Source organism: Nannospalax galili, unplaced genomic scaffold (genome assembly GCF_000622305.1).
Source record: "Nannospalax galili isolate Female #2095 unplaced genomic scaffold, S.galili_v1.0 scaffold3783, whole genome shotgun sequence".
Lineage (NCBI taxonomy): Eukaryota > Metazoa > Chordata > Mammalia > Rodentia > Spalacidae > Nannospalax > Nannospalax galili.
Window position 1 is genome coordinate 6,414 of NW_008349098.1, and position 7,819 is coordinate 14,232.

The following is a 7,819-nucleotide window of genomic DNA, read 5'->3' on the forward strand; positions in this document are numbered from 1 at the left end:
AGGGAGACCCTGTCTCAAACGCACCAAAAAAAAGAACACAGTTATAGGAATATAACTTTTTCCTTAACAATACCATGTTCTTGGACCTCCAGAACATCAAACCCAAACAAGCCTCTTTCATCAGCTAGTATCATGAGCATGTGGTCAGAAACACAGATTTGAATCTTGCCACAGCATCAGAATGTATTCTTCTTCCTTCTTCCTCTTCCTCCTCTGCGTCTTCCTGCTCTTCTGCCTGGTAATGGTCGTATTCCCTTAATTCTGCTATATGCTGGTATCTGTTTGCGTATGTGGAATTACCCAACTACACCTGCTGAACCCACCTTGATCAAGACTTGGTGTGCATTATGAAGTAATTTCATTAAGGTCGTTGACACTGTGTTCAACAAGAAACTTGGCTTATAGTTTTCTCTTTGATTGTGTATTTATTTGGTATTGCTATCAGGGTAATACAGTCTTAGAATGAATTTGGAAGTGTTCATATTTATTTGGTGTTGCTATCAGGGTAATACAATCTTTGAGAATGAATTTGGAAGTGTTCTTTCCTTCTCCCTCTAGGAAATAGTTTCAGGAGCATTGATGTTTATTCTTTAATGATCCAGTGGAGTTTTCAGAGACTCTATTTCTCCTGGACTGTTTTTGTTGAGAAATGTTTTTCTTATTACTCTTTCAGTGAACTTGTTTACTTGGGGTTTATTTCAATTTCTGTGTTGGTCATTCAAATCGAGAAAGGCATCTATTTGTTTCAGATTTGCCAGCTCGCCGAAGGCTGTCTTCAAAATACCCTCTCCCCCTCCGTGATCCTGGCGATTTAAGTGGCATCTCATGGAATACCACTTGCTCTTGCCTCTAGTCTCCCGAGTTCTGTCTTCTCAGTGGTTTTGTGTGGGTGAGGCTTTGCCATGTTGTTTCCTTTTCAGGTAACAGCTCTTCTTTCATTTGACCTTCGAGTTCGTGTCTTGGCGCCCACTTCATTGACTCCAGCTCTGATCTTCATTGTTTTGTCATCTCCTTGGGGGTGTGGGTGGCTCTCGTTTCTCTGTGACCTTGAAGTATGTGGTTACATTACTTTGTGATTTTATGATACAGGAATTGATAGTTGTAAAGTTCTTAGACCTGCTTTTTCTTTTCATCTAGCGTTGTCTCTTGGTGGAATCCAAAACCATGGAAGGTGAGGGACACGAAGGTGGAGGTCAAGTCCACCCTCTCTGGCATACAACTCCTTGGAGATAAACCCAAGGTCTTAATTAACTCGGTCTGTGGTGCATTTGGGGAAGTAAAGTTGGCACGTCATCTCCGAACCAATACCCGTTATCATGAAAAAGTGCGTAATCGTGGACCGCTGCATCAAAACTGAGTTGGAAATCACGGAAGCCGCACAGCATCAAAACATCGTGAAGCGTTTTCATACTTTTGTCACATCAACAAAGACCTACATGGTTATGGAATTTGTCCAAGGCTGGGACATTGTGAGCATCCTACAGGATTTTGGCCCCATGGAGGGGCAGAGGGCTCTCCCCTTTGTCCCTCGGGTGGCATTAGTCATGCAGCACCTCCACAAAAGACACATTGTCCACCTAAGTATAAAGCGTGACAACATCCTAGTGACTCTGATGGGAAAAACCAAACGGTGTGACTCTTGATTAGCAACAAGAGTGACACCAGGGCAGATGTGGGAAGAGGCCTGTCGCTCAATGCCTTATTTAGCTCCTGAAATGTTAGAGGGCAGGGCCTATGAAGGAATGCCAAAGGATCTGTGGCGCCTAGGCTTCGTTGTTTACTCTGTGGTCACTGGGTGCATGCCACATCGTGCACTCACACCTGCAGATCTCCACTGGGCAATCTTAGCCTCCATGTACCCATCTCCACCAAATGTGTCAACAAAATTGAACATTTCATTGCAATGTTGCTTGCTGGGGATCATGGCTATAGGATAGATATAGGCCAGCTGCTGGGGCACCCCTGGCCTTGGGATCGTTGTGGAAGTATACCACCAGGCTCCAGAGAAAATGTCCCTAGGATCCCAGTAACCAACATTGTGGAAACCAAGTGCTCTGTGGGGTTTACCATTGAGGAACTTGTGCTATCCATAAAATCCACAACATGTAATGATGCCAAGGAAATCTATACTATAGTCAAAGTAAGCTGTGGTGCTACTTATTCCCGGATAGGGAAGCTTGTGAGGCCCTGTATAGACACCAGCCCTGCCAGTGCTCTCACCCTCCCCTTCAGGAGGCACAGGAGTGAACCTATTATAAGATACATCTCCTGTGAGGTGAGCCAGGTCGCGAATGACACAGACCCACCACACAGTCATACACCATGTCCTCATAATTATTCCTTGGACTCCTCCCATGATGAGAATGCTTTGAGAGACACCACCATCTGCAATAACTTGGGAGAGAACAACACCGCGACATCCAGTAACTCCCCAAGTCGTGATCTTTTGTGGAGAACAGCAGGGCCCTGGTCCTTGAGCAGCCATCACCTGACGAGAACAGCAGGGCCCTGGTCCTTGAGGCGCCATCACCTGATGAAAACAGGAGGGCCCTGGTCCTTGAGGCGCCATCACCTGATGAGAACAGGAGGGCCCTGGTCCTTGAGGCGCCATCACCTGATGAGAACAGCAGGGCCCTGGTCCTTGAGGAACCATCACCTGATGAGAACAGCAGGGCCCTGGTCCTTGAGCAGCCATTGCCTGAGGAAAACAGCAGGGCCCTGGTCCTTGAGGAGCCATCACATAACAAAAACAGCAGGGCCCTGGTCCTTGAGGAGCCATCACATAACAAAAACAGCAGGGCCCTGGTCCTTGAGGAGCCATCACATGACAAAAACAGCAGTGCCCTGGTCCTTGAAGAGCCATCACGTGACAAAAACAGCAGGGCCCTGGTCCTTGAGGAGCCATCACGTGACAAAAACAGCAGGGCCCTGGTCCTTGAGGAGCCATCACCTGATGAAAACAGCAGGGCCCAGCACCCCCCCTCCCCCGCCACCATAGTCTCCACATCTAGACGGAGAAGAGTGTGGAAGGGGGTGAGGAGGCGTTTCCTTGTTTCCTTCAGGTCTTTAGAACATTTTGCTGTTGCCTCCTCACCCCAAGGGAACGCAGCATGACCCCAAGGTAAGCGGCTACAGTAAAAGGAAGTTGGAGTCCCACAGGAACCCCAGTAGGCGGGGCCACCAGATGTGCTTCTGCCTCTTATTTCCTCCATGTTCAAAATGCTGACGGAACCGATTTGGGGATTTGAAATTTGAGACGTGCACATCCTTAAGAGGACCAGTCTCCCAGCACGCTTACTGGCTTGCTCCCCTGGCCCCTGCTCAGCCTGCTTTCTTATACAACATGGGCCCACATGCCCAGAGATGGCACCACCCACAGTGGGCTGGGCCCTCCCACATCACTCAACCATCAAGAAGGTTCCCCACAGAAGTGGCCATAGGGCAGTCCAATGGAGGCAATTCCCCAATTGAGGCTCCCTCAACCGAGGCGTGTCCAGTTGACACTAAAGCTGTCCGGCACAGAGGAGACAGACTTCCCTGAGGACACTGAGGAGAAAGGGAAGCGTGTGTTGAGTGGGGCAGGAATAAGTAGGTGGTGGGGCATGGGAGGAAGTTCCTGGAAGAGCAGAGGTCGAGGGGGCGGGACATGGCCACCCGTGGGGAGAGTGGTGGGCAGGAGGGAAGCCCTGTGTGCATGGAAGCCTTCTACTCCTGCCCCTCCTGCCTGACTCAAACATGAGCATCTGTACTACGTCTGTGTTTGGTCCCCCACTTCTGGCAGGGCCACATGCTGGGGACACAGCAGGATTCCTTGGCAGCACTGACCTGGGACACAGAAAAACCCATGAGTGAGCAGGTGCCCACAGTGAGCTCTGCTCCAGCAGGTAAGGGTGGCTCCAGGTGGAGGCAGAGCTGAGGTTGATGGTTGGAGCGTGGGCTTCAAATGGCCCTTCTGGAAGTCGAGGAGGGTGACAGAAGTTCTACGCAGGGACACAGGGCACGAGAGGCTGGTGATGCAGCTTCCCTTTGCTCCTCCAGGTCATCTCAGGTTTTGCCTTTTCCTCTAAGAGACAGGAGGAGGTGTAATGAACACATTCCTCAAGCTGTCCTCACAGAGGTGCCTGAGTAAAAACCTACAGAGCTCAGAAGCAGGGCATTGATGTTCTTCCTGTGGACCCACAGCTCGGGGCCTAGCCCCTACCTAGGCTCTATGCCTGAGCCACGGGCCACCCAATACTTCCATGAAGGGCTAAGGTTAAGGGGCTCACTCCTACACACGCCTGAGGTCCTCAGGAGGCGGCCCCACCACCCTCACCATGTATGTGGCGATCTCATCAGGAGCGTCCCCATCCAAGTCAAACTTGAAGGTCACCATCTTGTGGTTATGCGTTTCCGGCTGGCACTCCACCATCTTGTCCCGTGTTGCATACCTGCAGGAAGTCATGGTCAGATTGCAGAGGACATCATGCCCACACACCCACACCCCAGTTATATTCAGGATAGTGAGCCGGGGCCGGCTGGCCTTCTCCTGCCGGGAGCGTGCACGCACGAACCTATGGTGGTGTTTCTGGGCAGCTCTGCCCCCCAGTCTGCCTCCTCCAAAGGTGCCTTCACAGCTGTCACTCAGTTCCCTTCCAGAAATAATATCAGAACCTCCAAAGCTGAAGGAAAACCCAGAGGGTTAAAGCCCACACAGGAAACCAGCAAATGCATTCTAGTCAGACTGGCCTGGGGGCTTAAAAAACTGCCATGACTGAGGTTGCAACCTGCAGAGATGGTATCCGGGCTGCAAGGGGACACTGGGTCCATCCATCCTCCGATGCCCATCCTGTGCCACTCAGGGATCATAAAGAAGCACTGACCAGCTTCTCAGTGACCCCCTCTGAGCAATTAGGAAGATGGCAGCCACTCAAGGCTGTTGTGAGGACCATAGGAGAGTCTGCTAAGCTTCCAGCACATGCAGCACCCAGCTTCCTGGAAGGGCAGGACCTATAGCCACTTCCCATACCCACCCTCAGTAAGGTCAGCATCATCAGAGCAGAGGAAGAACCTAAACACCCAGGCTGGACCACAGCTCCCTTCCTGGTCCCCCTGTGGGCACTGCCAACTATGCACGGCCTCTCCCTTCTGCAGTGCCCTCAGCACCAGGCTGGAGTGGGGCCTGGTGGGTGGTGGGGGGGGTCCAACCGGCATTCTGGCAAACTGGGGCAGGAACTGAGTGGAACTCTCAAGGCGCACTGGGCTAAGCTAAGCTGGTTCTGAGGCCTGTGCTACACCTCCCCCACCCCAGGCCCTCCATCCTGAAATCTCCAAGGTCAAAGCAGAGAGGGATATCGCTCACAGCTCTGTGGGAGGCCAGGCGGTTTGTCTTGTGGGGCCTTTCGTAAAATAAGAACCAGAGTAAGGAAAAAGGGTTAAGGTTGTGGTGACCCGCATCCCTTCAGGGAGCCCAGCAACAGCATACAGCCACCTTCCCATCTCCTACAGCCCTATCCACACAGGGGCCCAAGGTTTAGGGTTCCCTTGAAAGGTTTGGAGACCAACACGATTCCCAAAAGCCAGGGCTGCTTCCTTCCCCCAAATGCTAACCCACTTTGATCATTCCCCCAAAGAGAACACATTGGATCTGTGAAGATCCTGGGCAAGGTGCGACCGGACCACCCGAGGGCGAGGGACCGGGGGACCAGGGAGGTCGGGAGACGGGATGGGGGTTGCGGGGAACCAGGGAGCCGAGGGGTGCGCGGAGGGGCCGGGCCCGGGAGGCGGAGGTCGGCGAGGCGGTTCTGTACCTGACTCCGCGGTGCTGCGGCGTCTCCGCGGGGGCGGCGGTTGCTTCTCGGCTGCTGTGCTGCTCCCTCGGGCTCGACCGTTGAGGACCATGGCTCCCGCGCTCCTGCCGGCTCCACGCGCCTCCGCTCCGGTACCGGCTTCGACCTGTCTCGCGGGTCAGGCGGGGCCTCCGCTCGGCTCTTCCGCCTCGGCCGACGCACGGGACGGGGCCTGGCACGCGCACTCGACTGTGGCTCAGTCAGTCACCTGCCGGACGCTCCCGGGTTGCGTCCCCCGCCCCCGGTCCCCTGCTCCCGTGTCCCCCGGGTCCCCCGTACCCGCCGGTTAGGTTCCGAGGTGTTGCTGAAATCACGTTCCCCCGCAGAGCCATCTCAGCCATCTCACTGGCCTTCCCTTTTATTTTTATGGCCAAAGCCCGAGATCACCTAGATTTTTCTTCAGTTGTTACGCTCAACGATATGTGTGTGTGTATATACATATATGTGTTCATTCCGGTGTCTAGTTTTATTTTTTGCATTTGGATGTTCAGCATCTATTTTCAATAAATAAGAGTTTGTTCCTTTTTTTCCAAAAATCAGGATATATTAGAGTTTGTTTCTCGGCTATTTTGTTTTGATCTATTTGTCTATGCTTAGACAATACCACATTGTCTCGATTATTATAGCTTAACAGTAAGTTTCAAAATTGAGTATATTTTGTCCCTCAGTCTCCTGTTTCTCCCCATTCTACATCTTAAAATGTCTCTCTCTTGATCTGTGTGCTGGTTACATGGGTAAACACACGTGAAAATGATTAGGTTCCCTCCCACTGAGCAGGTTTTGAGTCCAATTAGATAGTTGTTGATTACCCCCCAAGATAAAAGTGCCATTACTGCACGATAGAGATAGTTTGCTGTGTTGGTCCACTTGTGGTTATTGGGCTTTACAGCTGGTGTTGGACATTGACTGATTTTTCTCACTTAGCAACTTGCAGAGTATCCTCTGATAGATACTACGACTCAATAGGCCTTAGCCTTATGACAGAATGCATGAAACCTGACGGGGGAGGCTATGAGAGTGTGGAGAAAGGGGAAGGAGATTTAATAAGATTTAAGATGTATTCTATGTAATGTACAAAAATGCAGCGAAAATATATATTGTACAATAACTGATTTGTTTAAGACTAGTACATTTTAAACACTTAAATGTATTTGTTATACTTCAAACACATCATTTATGATTCATTTTAGTGCCCCTGTATGTACGTGCTCTGGAAAGCAGAGTGTGGACAGTGTTAGGCGGCCATCGTTCTGCCTACTAAAGTTCTTGTGAGATGGTCGAGCAGGACCTTTGACGTATCTTCACATAGATGGAACGGGTAAAAGAAAGGAGCCACGAGCTCCTGCCAAGCCCATGTGACCCCTGAGAAACAGATCCTCAAATGACCTTAAGCGTAAAAATAAATTGATTTATTTGGGCCAACTGTATGGTCTTAAACAATCAAAGGTGTTGGGAAACCCTGCTGTTAGGGTTGTAGTTCTCCGTGTGCGGATAGCCCTAAGGGGCTCGGCGCCAAGCGGAAGGACTCCCCTTTTCAGCAGGGAGCCTCCTGCTCTCTTCCTGGCTTACCTGGAAAGTGCCACCAAGCAGACGGATGCCTGACCTTATTTGGAACATGACCTTTGGCATAGTTACCTGGAGTAAAAACTACCCCCAGGTTTTTTCTATATGATAATCAGGCATTGCCTGATAGTCGGACGATAGGAGCCCACTGCCACATGTAAATAAAGCATACTATGAGCACCTATCAGCTGAGGCTTTGGCTACTGCCCCCACACTATAATTTCTCTAGCTCTCCCACTGAATAAACGGAGCTGTTTCACTGAGTCTGGAGCTGAATCACTGCATCTAGAGCTGTTTTTGTTTCACTGCGCCGTGAAACCAGCCTCCCTGGAAGGGCTTTCTTCCGTCAGTGCTCACTGGCCATCCTGACTCCGTTCACCGCTTCTGCTCCCCCTGCCCTCGTGGACCGGTGGCCAATGACCTGTGAA

At 51.1% G+C, this 7,819-nt stretch overlaps 1 long non-coding RNA gene across 2 annotated transcripts; it reads right to left on the reverse strand.

Annotated features, from left to right (window-relative positions):
* Positions 1-2,453: 2,453 nt before the first annotated feature.
* Positions 2,454-6,072, reverse strand: LOC103744655. Of its 2 annotated transcripts, XR_001872768.2 has the most exons (4): positions 5,790-6,072; positions 4,316-4,430; positions 3,826-4,063; positions 2,454-3,546 (listed from the first exon to the last, which is right to left on the reverse strand). It is a non-coding gene; the product is annotated as an uncharacterized LOC103744655 (long non-coding RNA). The 2 variants fall into 2 exon arrangements; XR_607714.3 differs by having other exon boundaries at positions 2,454-4,063.
* Between the last annotated feature and the right edge of the window lie 1,747 nt (positions 6,073-7,819).